Source organism: Monodelphis domestica, chromosome 5 (genome assembly GCF_027887165.1).
Source record: "Monodelphis domestica isolate mMonDom1 chromosome 5, mMonDom1.pri, whole genome shotgun sequence".
Lineage (NCBI taxonomy): Eukaryota > Metazoa > Chordata > Mammalia > Didelphimorphia > Didelphidae > Monodelphis > Monodelphis domestica.
In genome coordinates this window covers 39,488,232-39,504,362 of record NC_077231.1, presented here as the reverse complement: position 1 = coordinate 39,504,362, position 16,131 = coordinate 39,488,232, and the positions used below count along the sequence as shown (strand labels likewise).

At 37.9% G+C, this 16,131-nt stretch overlaps 1 protein-coding gene across 2 annotated transcripts in view; it reads right to left on the bottom strand.

The window, feature by feature from the left end:
- SRGAP1 (SLIT-ROBO Rho GTPase activating protein 1) overlaps positions 1-16,131 on the bottom strand; it is a 340,469-nt gene that overhangs the window by 91,658 nt on the left and 232,680 nt on the right. The gene's annotated exons all lie outside the window — the stretch shown is intronic.

The following is a 16,131-nucleotide window of genomic DNA, read 5'->3' as shown; positions in this document are numbered from 1 at the left end:
TTTAGGTTTTTTAGTACATGAAATAAATTGTAAACTGTGTGTCTGTCATCGCCCAAGACTGCCAGGTCAAACTTGGAAGAGAGATGAAAACAAACTATTACAAAGCAATCAAAATGATAAGGACTTCTACCCCCAACACCTAGCACAACCTGCATGCAGTAGGCAATAAATGTTTGTTTAACTGAATCCAATTCAGTTAATTTAATTCAGAAATTCAGATCTAATCTAAGTCTCTGTCTCAGCACCTGCCTTTCTGATGAATTCATTTCAGTTGAGTTGCATACACCCACATATATTGAGTCTCAACAGCAATGACCATATATCTTGATTTTTTTTCTATGACTTCAGTGATGAATAAGGGAGGAAGGGAACACAGTGCTTAATAACAGATCCAAGAAGCTCCTTAGGGCATACCTGGAAAACTATAGCAGATGAATAACACACTCATCCATCTTTCTTGCTACAATTAGCTTCTGAGTGGGAATGATTCCCCCCTCAACTCCTCCCAACAGCTTGTAAATAATCAACACTACAGACTCTGAGGCTGTAGTATAGGTTTTTAATTGTCCTTCTGGGGAATATCATTAAAAAAAAGTGATATAATGCAAGTACTTCTTCGGGGAAGGGCATGTCACCTGAGGCAGCAAGGCAGGCACTGGAACTGTCTTTTTCCACATTGGAATTTGGAACAAGATCGCATACATTCAGATTCCAGGAATTTGGTTAAAAGACCATAATGTAATTCAACAGAGCCTATGAATTATTAATGATGATCTGAAAAGCCAGTCTCTCTACAAAGAGTTGAGTTATAATCCCAGCACATTTAATGGACTACATGAGAAACCAATAAAAGAGCTAATAAAAACAAAAGTCAGGAAGTATTGGAAGCTGGAAAATTCTGTAAGGGAGTCAATCTAGTTAGCCATAGAACAGTGCAGTTCTCCCAAATATTCTCTAGCAAAGATCTGAAAAGGGGACCCAGATCAATGAGTGATCAAGAAATCCAAAAGAAAACAATGGAACCCAAGACAACACACAAAAGATGGCTTGGAGTCCTTGGGAGTGGGATTTTACCAAGCAAAGCTTGCTAGTGTGCTGACCAGAGATTCTTGAGGGGCACCTAAGTAAAGCCTACACTGATGTGACCTTTGGAATACTCTAGGTGACTGGAAGCTCGAGGGAGGTCAAAATCTTCTGATACTCAAGGAGGTTTGGAAGTCTTCAGAGCAAAGACCAGGGCTACTCCAGGGACTTAAAGACCACAGGTCTCAGGACAATCTTAAGAAGACAAAAGAGAAAGGTTTTCAACTAATAATAATGTACTCTGCAAGAATCCTGCAGGGGGAAGGGCTCTTCAGTAGAATAGATTTTCAAATATTCCCCATGAAAGACCAGAACTGAGCAAAAACCTTGAAATGAAAAGAGGAAATCAAGAGAAACTTGGGAAAGCAATATATTTGAAAATTTGGAAGACACTAATGGAAAACAGAGAGCTTACATTCTAATAAAAGAAGAGATGAATTGTCTCTATACATTTTCCAGTTGGGGTGAGGGGCTGGGAGGCTGGTTTTGGAGCATGTTTTAAAATGAAAATGAATGAAAAAAGACAGAAAAAGGAATATATTAAGGGAAGAAGGGTAGAACGGAATATTTCTCATAATTAATACAAGTGCATTAGAAGAATATACAAATGTGGGGAAGGGGGAGTGAACATCATATAAACTTCTATCTGAAATGGACAAAGGAAGGTTGAATATACAATGCTAGGTAGAAATAGATTAACCATATCCAGTAAATAGGTAGGAGCGGGAAAAGTGGAAATGGAGATTTCAGAGGATGAGCTGAATCAGGAAGGAAGAGGGTCTTAAGGGGTGATTAAAAGAAAATTCAGGGGGCAGCTAGGTGGCTCAGTGGACACAGAACCAGTCTAGGGATGGGGAGTCCTGTGTTAAAAATTGGCCTCAGACATTTCCTAGCTGTGTGACTTAACTATCAAGTCACTTAACTCCCATTGCTTAGTCCTTATTACTCTTCTGCGTTGGAACCAGTACATAGTATTGATTGTAAGACAGAGGGGAAGGATTTTGAAAAAGAAACAAAGAAAGAAAATACAGTGCCATAATCAGTGATTGGGAACTGGGAGCAAAAATGGAAGGAAAAGCAAAACAGTGGAAGGAGGTTGTTTTTGTTGTTGTTGTTGTTTTTTGTTTAATTCGAGATTACTAGCATTGATCAAATTTGTTCTCTTTTGTCATCTTTTTTTTAAATGAGGGCAAAAGAAAAGTTTATAGGAGGATATAATGGCAAGAGATATACCATATATATTCAAAACCTTGAACATGAATGGGATGAACCTATTCATAAAAGAGAATAATAGAAAAAATTAAATACCAGAATGTAAAATACTTTAGGACAAATATTTTGAACAAACAGTCACATATTAAAATGAAGGTCCAGAGAGCAGAATTATGTTTAAGAGAAAACATAAAAATCATGGTGCAATGGATAGAATACTAGCAATCAAAATAATCCACCCTCAGACACTTAACTAGTTGTGTGGTCCTGGGCAAGTCACTTGAAATCAGTTCTGCCTCAGTTTCCTCCTTTGAAAGAAGAGGATAATAATAGCACCAACCTTCTCAACTGTTGTAAGGAATAAATGAGATAATAATAATAAAACACATAGCATAGTGCCTGGCATATAGTAAGGATATTAAATTTTAGGTATTATTATGATTAGGATCTCAGACAAAGAAGCAGTAAAAAGAGATGTTAAAAGAAATATCAAAAACTACATTAACTGTAAGACAAATAAAGACAAGAAAATAATATTAATCCTTGATACGTATGGACTTAAATGCATGCCATCCTACTAAACACATGAAAAAAATGAATCAAATCACAGGGAAAAACAGATAGCAAAACTATAATAGCTGGGCATCGGTGTATTCCTTTTAGACTTAGACAAATCTAATGAAAAGATTAAAGAAGAAAGAAGTTAATGATTTCAGTAGAATTTTAGAAAAATTTGATAAGAAATATCTCTGGTGATTATGGAATAGGGGTAGAAAGGAATATACATATTGCTCAGATTCACATAATACCTTTAAAAATGACTATTTGCTAGGGCATACAAATCTCAATAAATTCAGAAAATTAAAAGCAATTCTTTAATTATCACAGCAAAATAAAAATTAGAATCAATAAGGTGTTTGAAGGAAATATTTGAAATTAAGTGGATATTACTACTACTATCACCACCACCACCATCTATTTATATTCTGCTTTGAGGTTTACAAAGCACTTTAGAAATATTACTTCATTTAATCCCAACTACAACTCTTGGAGATGGGTGCCATTATCTCCATTTTACAGATGAGGAAATGGATATTGAGAGAGGTTAAGTGACTTGTCCTTGGTCATGCAGTTACTAAGTACCTGAGTACATATTTGAACTTAGGCCTTTTTGATACCGAGTCCATTGTTCCACCCACTGCATCACTTTATTGCCTCTTAAGTAGAGATTAAATAATTCAATCCTAAAGACTTAGTGAGTCAAAGAAAAATAGTAGGAAAAATACAATCTTATCAAAGAAAATGACAAAAGTGAGATAGCATAACATTTCTGTAATGTAACCAAAGAAGTCAAGGGAAAATTTATAACTAATTCATAACTCATCAATAAAAGCAGGAAAGAACCCATTTTTTGTTTGGGAATGGAACCAAAGAAATAATAATAGTAAGAAATCAAACTTCCCCCAATAAATAGCAAACTAGAAAAATCAAAGATGGGATAAACATAATTGAAGGTAAAAATCTATTTCCTTGAAAAGTAAAAAAGTTAAACCATTAACTAATCAGAATTTTTTCATAGAGGAAAGCCAAATTGACAACATCAAAAATGAAAAATAAGTATTCACAACAGATGAAGAGGAAATAAAGAAAATGATTAGAAATGATATGCCCCAAACTGATATCTTAAGTGAAATGAATGAGTATTTTCAGACATACAAAATATACTAATAGAACAAGAAAGAAATAATTTTAATTATCCCTTTTAAGAAAAATAAATTGAAAAAGCCACAAACTCCTAAATAGCAAAGAAAACCAGGACCAGTTGGATTTATAAGTGAATTTTATCAAACCTTCCGAGAAAAAGTTATTCCAATATTACATAAAATGTTTGCTAAAATAAGAAGAGAAAGGAGTCTATGAAATCCTTTTGATGAATATGATCTTTATACTTAAATCAGAAAGTGACAAGAGAGTAAAAAAAATCCCTAATGAATATTAGATGCAAAAATAATAGATAAAATATTTTAAAAGAAACTACAGTAATATCTTTAAAATGGTTAATTCAGTACTAAGAAATTTATAACTATAGTAGCCAATTTAAAAAAATTAAAATTACAAGATTATTTCAATACTTTCAGAAAAACTCTTGATGAAATATAATACTCATTTTGAAAAATATTAAAAAGCATAGGAATACATGAATCTTTTACTGACATTGTAAATAGCATTTCTCTAAAAACCAGGAGCCAGTATTATCTGTGATAGAGCTTGAGGATGTCCCAAAAGATTAGGGGAAAAGGAACCACTATTATGGAATATAATTTTGCAAATAATAGCTATGGCACTAAAAAAGAAGAAAAAAATGAGGGAACGAGAGTACACAAAGAGAAATAAAATTGTCATTTTAAAAAATGATATGATAGTCTATGTAAAGAAATCTAGAGTGTCAACTAAAATTAATTGAAATAATTTCAGCAAAGTAGCACAAAATAAACACATATGAATCATAATTCTTTCTGTGTATTACTAACAAAATATAGCAGGAACACACGAAGGGGAATTTTATTCAAAATCACTTCAGAATATATAAAATATCTTGAAATATATCTACCAAGACACACGGAGGAATTAGATGAATACAGCCACAAAACACATAATGATAGCTTTAAATAATTGGAGTGATATTAACTGATCATCGTTAGACTGTAACCATAAAAATAACTACTATGTCAATTTATTTACTTATTAGCACTACAGCAATCAAACTGACAAAATGTTATTTTATGGAACTAGGTAAAATTCATATGGAGGAAAAAAGGCCAAAATCTTAGAGGAAATAATGAACAAAAATGGAAAGGAAGGAAGGTAGCAGAACTAGATTCTGAACTCTAGTACAGAATAGAAATCACTAAAATTCTTTGGTATTCTCATCAATGTAATGGCCAACCCTAGCAGACAGATGATGATGATGATGATGCCTGCCTTCCATCCCTTAACAGAAAAGGGACCAACTCAAAGAGGTCAAGGATGAGGCATGGCCAAGGTGTGGTTTTGTGCTGACTACTCACAACAATAGAAGGCTTTTTTGGGGGGGTGGGGGAGAGTGGAGAACTGGTAGAAGGGAGTATGAGGTAATAGTGGCATCAATCAAGAAAAGCAAGAAAAGGATATCAAACAAACACTTAACAATGAGTTTAGAATAGACGAGAAGAGAAAGGAGTTCAGAGAAATCAAAAGACAAAGGGGTTGAATTGTTTACATTCTTTAGATTCATGAAGTAAAAAGAATCAATTTCATATAAAATCTCTTTTGTTTTCCTGTATGTAGGGAAATGTCCTCAATCTGCGGATGTTTTTCAGGGTCGGAATAATAAAATATTAAAATGAATTTCTTAAAAATGTTCCATAAAATTCTGGTTTAAAACTAAGAAAGAAACCACTATGGCAGAGCCCAAACTTGGATATCTCAGAAGCCTCTATACAAGGCTTCCCCTTATCTATTATCTCATTTAACCACAGTAGATCCTCAGGTTCATAGATCAGGGCTACCACTGTGAACTGGATATAGATGATGCCAGCTCTGTTATGAATGCTCAACATGAGGAATGAATAAGGAGGACTAATGAGAAATTAAGTTGAAAAGGGATTTGTATAGTTTTAGGGGATCATGGGAAGTAAGTTCTCTAGGTACCATATTCCTAAAGCATGGCATTTGTAGACAGAAAGCTGGCTTAAGAACAGGGAAGACTTGTGTGATCAGGGGCAAATATCACTTTACCTTTTAACTTTCTATCTTCCTGAGTTCAAATCCAGTCTCAGAAACTTACTAGTTTTGGGACATTGCTTAACCCTGTTTGCCTCAGTTTCCTCAGCTGACAAAAAAGCTGGAGAAGGAAATGACAGACCTGTTGAGTATCTTTGCCCAGAAACCCCCCATATGGGTCATGAAGAGTCAGATGAGACTGAACAATACTATAATGAATTCTCTGATGAACTAATAACCTGAATTGTTGGTCTGAGTTTCCATGCCATGGTGAGTCTCTAGAGCTTTCTTACCACAGTGCCTGGCAAATAACAACCATTTAATAAATGTGAATGGATTGACATTAGTTCCAAATATCAAATAGCTCAGGATAAAAAAGGAGGGGCGGGGCTGTGCATTTAATAGAATTAGTACAAGAATACTACAAGTTACACTGTGTGGCTTTGAAATTTCCAAAATGGCTTTGCTTTTCATATTTTTGTTCATTTCTCCCCTTCATGAATTCTAGAGTCAAGCCAAATTTCCCCTTCTTGCTATTCTATATCTAAAGCATGACATCTCCAATCCCTGTGCTTTTGCTTAGGATGTCTGTCCCCCAAGTTTTGTATGCCTTCCTTGCCTCTTAAAACCCCTAGTTTCTTCCTTTTCCTTTTAAACGTTTACTTTCTAACCTAGTGACAACTCTAATACAGAAGGGTAAGCACTAGGCAATGGGGGTTAAGTGACTTGTCCAGGGTCACACAGCTAGGAAGTGTCTGAGGTCAATTTCGAACCCTGGTCCCCCTGACTCCAAGCTGGTGCTCTATCCACTGCATCACCTCACTGCACTCTTAGTTTCTTTCACAGCTCAGCTGCTAGAGTATCCCTTGAAAAACGACCCAGGATTTATTTTGTATACATTTTGCATATACTTACATGTGTAGAATATAAGCTCCTTGAGGGCAAAGGCTGCCTCATTATAGACTTATTCCTTGAGCCTGGAACAGCCTGGCACCCACACAAGTCAGTGCTTAACAAACCGATTGTGTGGAGTGGTTGGGTGATTCAAGAGTTAGAGACATGGTAGGATTTGTAGGCAGAAGAGAGACTTCGTACTTTCTACATCCACCTATATTGGACTGGTTCTCTTCTCTCTTTTCTTTTCACTGATTTATGAGTCAATTGCTCAGATTACTCTGATGAAGCATCATCTCTAAAAATCGTCACTATCCATCTTCTTTCCAGTGCCTCTAAATAAAGGTGCCTGAACAGCCATCACTCATTTAGTCAGTCAATTAGTAGCTATTAAATACCTTCTATGTGCCAGGCGCTATGCTAAGTGGTGGGAGTACAAAGACAGCCCCTGCCTTCAAAGAGTGAACTGTCACATGAACCCAGGGATGCCTGGAAGAGGACAGCAATCATATAATTATGGCTCCTTGACTCACCAAGGATACGAAAGAGGGAAAGATAGAAAATGTCTCTAGAACAATTACCTAGCTGTTCCTCCTGTGGTATTTATTGCTACAATATTCCCCACCAGAAATAACATCTTCTGAGAGGAGAAGTACCTCTGATGTTTGATTTGGAAGGCACAGATAGATAGACAGACGGTAGACTTTACCCCAAGCTTCTATGAGGTCTGTGGGGACCAGTTATCTTTTCTCCCAAGGGCCTTTGTCTTTATCAGCACACACAGGGAGCTGTCCAGCTTCTAGGAGTCATTAGAGGAGGGTCCTACTCTAACCTAGTTCTTGCTTCTATCTTTTTTTTTTAAACTCTCATCTTCTGTCTTAGAATCACTTCTAAGACAGAAGAGAGGCAAGGGGTAGGCAATTGGGGTTAAGTGACTCACCCAGGGTCACACAGCTAGGAAGTGTCTGAGTCCAAATTTGAACCCAGGTTCTCTGGACTCCAAGCCTGGTATTCTATTCACTGTGCTATGTGCACCTTCTTGCCACCAGCTTACCCATCTGGTCAAGCACTTAGGAAGAATAGCTATCAGTTGCTTCTTGAACAATAAGTGGCCCCAAATGATAAATGGGTGAGATGAAAATAGATTCCAAGAACGAAATGGAAAGGTGGATATGAACACGTGTAGCCCAGAGAGCAGTGAAGTGAATTACAATTAGCAGATTTCATTACCTGCCAGCTACCAAATCTAGAGAGGCCCATTTAATTTCTTCAAGGCAGGTCCAAACTGGTGTCCCCCAGCCCCTCGGGTTCACCATGAGGTCCTGATACCATTCTGAATCAAAGGAATTTCCAAAGAGGTGCTCAGCAGGGAAAGAATGACAAAGAACCGATGGATCAAAAGCCCATTTGCCTGCTAGATTTATTTCTCATCTTTTCCTAGGCTTTATTATTATATACTTTCCCCATTTATTCAACTATAATAATGGTGAAGATTTATATAGCACTTACCTTGGGCCAGGCACTGTGTTGAGCACTTTAGGATTATTATCCCATTTGATTCTTACTTATTAGGTGTATTCTTATCCCCATTTTAAAGGTGAGGAAACTAAGGCAAAATAGAGATTAAGTGACTTACACAAGGACACCAGCTAGGATCTAAGGCTGGTTTTGAACTGTTTTTTTTTTCTTCCTGACTTCAGGTGCCCAAAAGGAAGGTGTTGCCCACATGAGCATCATTAAAGAATTTTAAGCTGAGAAAAATTGAAAATATGTACTCAAAAGAGGGAAGTGAAGTACTCTTGTTACTATTCAGCCACAATTTGATGCTTGCATCCCAGAGGGGTGAGGGCTATCTGGACAATTAGACAATAACAAAAAAAATTCCCCAAGAGAAAGTGATAGTTGCCTCTTTAAAAATGTGTGCAATTTTTTTAGGTCTCTGACACTCTCCCTAATGAGGACACTGTTCTTTAGTCAATGGTTTCTAAGTTTTTGGGACTGCACATCACGGCTAGTCAGGCGTCTTTGAACATGCATCTCTACTAATTTATTATGTTTTCAAAACTTTTATTTATATTTTATGTATTTACATACACATGATCCCGCATTGTTTATTTCAATGTGAGCTTTAAATGAAACTGAAGAGGGGGACCTTAAAGCTTAATAGATTAAGAATTCAAGATTGAATAAATTAATTAAAATGAGAGATTCATAGAACCAAATGGAAGAATATTGTTGATTGCACTTAACAAATTCTTCAATCCCAGTCTAGGCTTAAGTTTTTGTCGCGATTGTTGAACTGTTGAAATTCATTTGCTGAAAATTCATTTTTGTAGAAATTCATCATTTTGCCTTTCCCTGATGTCATTTATTAATTTTTGCAAATGAATCCAAAAGATGTTGCATTTTTACTTTTTAAACAAATGAGTAAAAAAAATCCATTCAAAGTTTTCATTTGGAAGATTTTTTCAGAGTCTGGAAAATCCTGTTTCCAAATTTCTTAAATGTGCAGAGATAAACATTTTTATTAGTAATACTCATATTGCATTTGGCAATGAAACCACATAATGATGGAAACATTTCTAAATATCAATTTTCAAAATGTTTTCTCCATAGCATGCATTTCTTTAAAAAAGAAGTTACTTTCTCACTGACTAAAACATCACTTTTGTCTGCTATCTAAGATATCTAAGATATAAGGGAATTAACACAAACATAAAAAAGCAGTCATTTCCAAATAGACAGATAGTAAAAAATAACAATAGTTCTCAAAAGAATTAAGTAACTATTGAAAAGATTGCTCCAAATCATAAATCATAGTACTAGATAAAATGAAAATCTATTCCGTTCTATATTTTCCCTTTATGATTTACATTTATCTTTCTGTTACACTTTCCTTGTTTATCTCTTTTTGTGTCATGAATATTTATTTCTGTGTTGTCTGAAAGTGTGATTTGAACTTCTGAGACACTGGCACAGTAATATGCAGTTGGCAAAGCTGAGAATTGGTCCAATCAATCTAAAAAAGCAATTCAGGACTCTGCTTAAAGACAATGACTAAAACATTGGATCCAGATATCCCAAGGACGTCAAGGATAGAAAGACCTAATATAAGTCAAAATATTTCTATTTCATGGAAGTCAAAAACAGACTAAACAAATTCTGGCATATAAATGCAGTGGAATGTCGCTACACCATAAGAATATTATGGAGGGGGCAGCTGGGTAGCTCAGTGGATTGAGAGCCAGTCCTAGAGATGGGAGGTCCTAGGTTCAAATCTGGCCTCAGCCACTTCCCAGCTATGTGACTCTGGACAAGTCACTTGACCCCCATTGCCTAGCCCTTACCATTCTTCTGCCTTGGAGCCAATACACAGTATTGACTCCAAGATGGAAGGTAAGGGTTTAAAAAAAAAAAGAATATTATGGAAATAAATTATATAGGGAAACATGGGAAAACTTATGTGAATAGGTCTCAAATAAAGTAAGCAGAACCAGAAACACAATGCTCTGAAAGACTGTATCAAAGAATACTGAAAGAACAGTAGCAACTAAATAATAAAAAGCCAATGCTGCAAAATCATAATGACCAAACCTGGCCCATTGTAGAGATACGAGAGCACATCTCCCCCTCCTCCTTTGAAGAAGTGGCAGATATATTGGATGAGGAACAATGAGGAGTCTAAGGTTAATTCTGAGACTGTGAATTTGAATGAGTTGAAGAATGGGGATGTCCTTAAAACTGATGAGTTGAATTAAACTATTATGGACCTTGTAAAAAGATCCATCCCCTTAGAGCAGGATACTAAACCAAAAAATTTTTTTTGATAATTGTATTTCAATTTAACTGGTTTCCTTTACAATTCTTTGTGTTTTATGCATTCAAAAACAGAGTGAAGGGGTCCATGGGTTTCACCAGTTTGCCAAAGAGTACAAAAAAAGGCTACGAAATGTTAACTTGGAGAGAAGATTCCACAATCTTCTTCCAACCCACTTTTGGATTTAAAAAGTATTCACGATCCCAAAGAAGGAAAAGATGACAGAATCATTACTCCTCAACACTTTAGTCTCTCTATAATTGCCTTAATAAGACTCGGCTCTTATTGGGAATACACCACCATAATTGGATGAATTTCAACTGATAAATCTTAATGAAATTCTTATGATGTAGGGAAAAAGTCAGATTCATTAAGAAAACTCTTAATTCTGAGTAAGTTATTTTTTTAAGCAGCCTCATTACGCCAGAGACATAAAGATTAAAACCAAAAGATAGTACATAGCTCGTGATTCAGAAATGACAATGGAAAGATCACTTGAAACAGAACCTCCCTCTACATGAAAAGCTAATAAAAGAGATGACAAACATTTTATAAAGCATTTTAGCAGGTTATAGGAGAGTATTTTCTTTTTTTAAATCCATACCTTCTGACTTAGTATCAGTACTGTGTATTGGTTCCAAGGCAGAAGAGTGGTAAGGGCTAGGCAATGGGGGTCAAGTGACTTGCCCAGGGTCAAACTGCTGGGAAGTGTCTGAGTCCACATTTGAACCCAGGACCTCCTGTCTCTAGCCTGGCTCTCTCAATCCACTGAGCCACTTGGCTGCCCCAGACAAATTTTTGATCACTGCTATTTTCACTCTCAGAAGGTAGAGAAAGGTGTGAAGTGGAATTACTATTCTGGAGTGATGCGTGGTTGAACTGATGGTGGTGTAATGCAGGCTAGTTTGGTGAATGAACTTCAGGACTGGAATGAGATGAAACATTCATAAACCATCTAAAAGTTAACCATAGGAAGTTTATTTAGCCAGAGCATGGATAGGATACTTAGCAAGGATGCAGCCCTAATTTAACTGGGTGTAGCTTCCCTGCCTGTTGGCAGTGCTAGTATGCATGAGGAAGCCTCAGGGTGTCAAACTGCAGGGCAAGAGTCTAAGAGATAGTGTTCTGGCCACCAGGAAGCTATGTTAATGGTCTGAGAATCAGTTCTCCGGGCCAATGAAGTCTCCAGGAGAGTCACAATACCTTTTTAGGGAGGAGAAGGAAACTGACCTCGTCTACCTGGCAGGAATTTTTGTATATGTAATTTCTACCACAGATGGGAACCCTTGAGAAATCATCATATTTGAGTTTCGAATTAGGGTAAAAAGGGAAAATCCTGGAAACCTGACACACACCCCAGGCTTCACTAAAGCAGGTTTAAAATAGAAATGTACAGAGTTGAGAAAGCCTTAAAATTCAACAACAGGAAACGGACCCACGAGAAGGGAGATGCTCTCGGGAATGAAATTCTGTTGATGCACAAACAAATGATTCACACAATGAAGAAGGTGTGTATGGGGGGAGGGGGAGAATTCTGTAAATATAAAGACCAATTTCAGTTGGAAAAAAAGGCCTCTACACAAATCAGAAGCAACTACAGTAGTTGAGAATACATACACATGAGTGGCAAATATCCAACGTTACAATTTCTTTGGGGGAATTTTAAACCGTTACCTTCTTTCTTAGAATCAGTACTCAGTATAGATTCCAAGGTAGAAGAGCAGTAAGGGCTAGGCAATGGGGGCTAAGGGACTTGTCTAAGGTCAGATTTGATTCTAGGACCTCTTATCTCTATCTACTTAACTGCTCCTCAAGCTTACAGTCTTATTGGCATGTCTGTGTCTTCAGCTGGTGTTATGGTAGACCTACAGAAGGAGCAGGTGAAGAGCCATCAGTTGCTGTCATAAAAGTCTGAAATTCTGGGAAGGCCAGTTGGGTCATCTACATAGTCAGTTCCCCCAGTATTCCTTACATCCTGCCTTTGAAACTGGCATTGACCTGCTCTCAGCTTTCATTCCTACACTGAAGAACTCAAGATGTGACGACCTAGTCTAGTCTGTTGACTCGTTTGCTCACTCCAAATTTGGACTCCACTCCTCCTCCACAGAATGGGATTGCTCTTCACCATCTAGTATCTTCCTAGTTAATAACATGGCAGCCTTCCTTGGGCAATATCAAAGGTTCTTTCATTCTGCAGATTGTCTCAGACTGATAGAGGAGAAGTACTGCCAGGCACCAGCAGTGTACTCCATGAACTGATGAGGTGAGGCAGTACTTAGCCTAAATGTTCACCTTGTGAGCCCTACTTATTCCTAAGACATGTGGTTGGACCTAATAGCCTTGGAACCAAAGAGCAATGGGATTCCTTTGACTCTGCCCTAACCCAGATCTCTTATCATACCTGATAAGAAGACCTCCCAAGATTCTTGGCTTGGTCTAAGTTGTTTATGAGGTTCTACTTCCAGGGACTCCAAACAGTTCTCCTAAGAATAGTAGGAGGGGTTCCTTTAGAAGTTCAATGAGACTTGATACCCTTTCTCACTTCCTCTCTCCTTAGAGGCGATTACTAATCAGTGAATGTGCTGGTTTCTTCCAACAGGAAGAAAGAACCATTGCAAAATATGCCATGGTGGAACAGTAGACGAAGTGCCGGGACTGAATGAAGTCAGAAAGACTCATCTTCCTGAGTTCAAATCCAACCTCAGACACTTACTAGCATTGTGACCCTGGGAAAGTTGTTTAACCCTGTTTGTCTCAGTTTCTTCATCTGTAAAATGAGCCAGAGAAGGATTTTCTTTGCCAAGAAAATCCCAAATGGGATCTTGGAGGGTGGGACATGATTATAAAGACTGAACAACGAAAATATAGCAACTTGCTCTTGACCCTAATCAGCACATGGCCTGGGATGTTTTTAGAGCAATCTTTTTTTGTTGTTGTTGTTTGTTGTTTTGTTTTGTTTTTGGAGACAATTTATCTGAGTGGATCTGACTGCTGACTGGTCTGCAACTCATCTGGCAATGAATCCACAACAGTAATAATTTCAGCTGTAGCCAGAATTGTGCCTTTCTTCACACATTTCTCAGGCTGCTTGTTAGAAGTTGGTTGCAGAAAGGAAGAGAGTTAGGAGGAGCCGGTATAGCTCAGAGACGGTGGTCTAGCCTGCTCTGGGCTACCAAACGGGTATCCAAGGATGGAATACCAATCAGGCAGGGAGCCATCCATTAGAAAACTGGCCAGTTGTTATGGTTAAGGAATAGGGTCCACACAACCTTTTCTAGCTTCTTCTGGACTTAGAATCAAAGAATCTCTGATCTGAAGGGCCCCCAAAGGGCATCTATTCCAATCTATAACTGAACTAGAATTCTCCTCTATGACATAACTGCTGAGGGGAAACCCAACTACTTCCTAATATCATTCTATGTTCAGATACCTCAACTTGTTTAGAAGCAGCTCGGTAGTGCAGTGGATAGCAACAGGTCCTGGAGTCAGAAAGTCCAGAGTTCAGATACGGACTCAGACACTAGCTGTGACCAAGCAAGCCAGTTAACATCTACTTGGATAAAATCGGAGGAGGGAATGGCAATCCACTCAAGTACCTTTGCCAAGAAAATTCCATGGATGCTTGGTTCATGCGATCACAAAGAGTTGGACATAAGTGAATGAAGAGAGAAAACCGTTGCTTGTCAATGGAAAAATATTAATTGAAATGAACATGTTGGATTTTTTATGTATTACACATTTATAATTTATTATATATTTATTTTGGGTTCGTGGTTTCACTTACAAACCTGTTTTTTTGGTCTGCTCTGTGTATAGAAGCACTAATTTCCTTTGGTGTTGTAAAGTTTGGATTTTCTTTAAACTTGCTTACGCCTGCTTTGAGGTCTTCCAGACACTTCCTAGCTCACCACAACAGGGCAAGTCAGGCAGCTGAAGGTTATCTCTCTCCAGCTTCCTTTAAGACTTAGTATAGGGGGCAGCTGGGTAGCTCAGTGGATTGAGGGCCAGGCCTAGAGATGGGAGGTCCTGGGTTCAAATCTGACCTCGGACACTTCCCAACTGTGTGACCCTGGGCAAGTCACTTAACCCCCACTGCCTAACCCTTACCACTCTTCTGCCTTGGAGTCAATCCAAGATGGAAGGTAAGGGTTTAAAAAAAAAGAAGACTTGGCATAAATTCTACCATTTATAGGAGACTTTTTCTCTTTCCCTCTCCTCCTTAATTCTGATGCCTTCCCTCTGAGATTCCTTCCTATCTACTCTCTCTCTATATATATATATGTACACACACACACCCACACACACACACACACACACACACAGCTTATATAGAGTTATTTCCATGTTATTTTTCTCATTTGAATGTGAGTCCCTTGAGGGCAGGGATTATATTTTTGCCTTTATTTGAACTTCCAGTATTTAGTGCCTGCAGTTAATAAAGCCTTGTTAGAATCCAATAAATACTGGTTAGAATCAAATAAACACGTTAGGATCTAAAGAACCAGCCTTGAACACTCAAATTACCAGACTTCAAGACGAGAATTCACCAATACCCATTCCCTGATGGTTAACATGATGATGCCATTCCTTCCTGTTCCTCCCCAGCTGAGTGATAGTGCACCCCTCTGCCAAAGAATACCCTCCCAGCATGCTTTCCAGTTCCAGTTGTCCAACGCCTCATTCCGGTCAACTTCAACACCACATCCTCAATGTCGTACTCCATATCTGAGCACCCCCCTTCCAGTGTGTCCTCTGGAACTCTGGCTCCATAATGAACAAACCTCCTTTGATTTACACCATTATTTTCTCTCTCGCTCTTTCTGTCTTCTGCACACACCACGGCCTGGTTCTCTTGGCCTGACAGTACTTTCTGGGCCAACAATTATAGTAGAGACTATGCTTTTTTTTTTTAATATATCCTTCAACTCACTGGTTGCAATAAGGGAATAGTAATACTTCTCGCTCTCCACTGTTGTTTCAAGACCTCCAACACCAAGCACGAGGCAACTGTTTCTGTCTTTGCCTCTTAGAATCCCTGGAACCTTCAAGCTTCTGCCATTTTCTGCACAGCATCTTTCAACAGTCCCTCCAGGTATGAGTGACTTCCTCTCTAAGGTTAACTTCCTTCTATTATGGATATATAACTTGTATGTCCATGTAATCTGCCCCATTCGAAGGGAAGCTCCTGGAAGGAAGGAGCTACTTTTATTCCCCTTTATATCTTTAGCCCAGTGTGTGGCACATCGTAAATGCTTAAACCCAAAGTCCTGTCCAGTTATACCATTCCCAGGTGCTTCTCTCCCTCTAACCTGCAAGTGAACATCCTTCCAAGAGTTTCACCAGTGCTTAGAGTTTAGAACTTG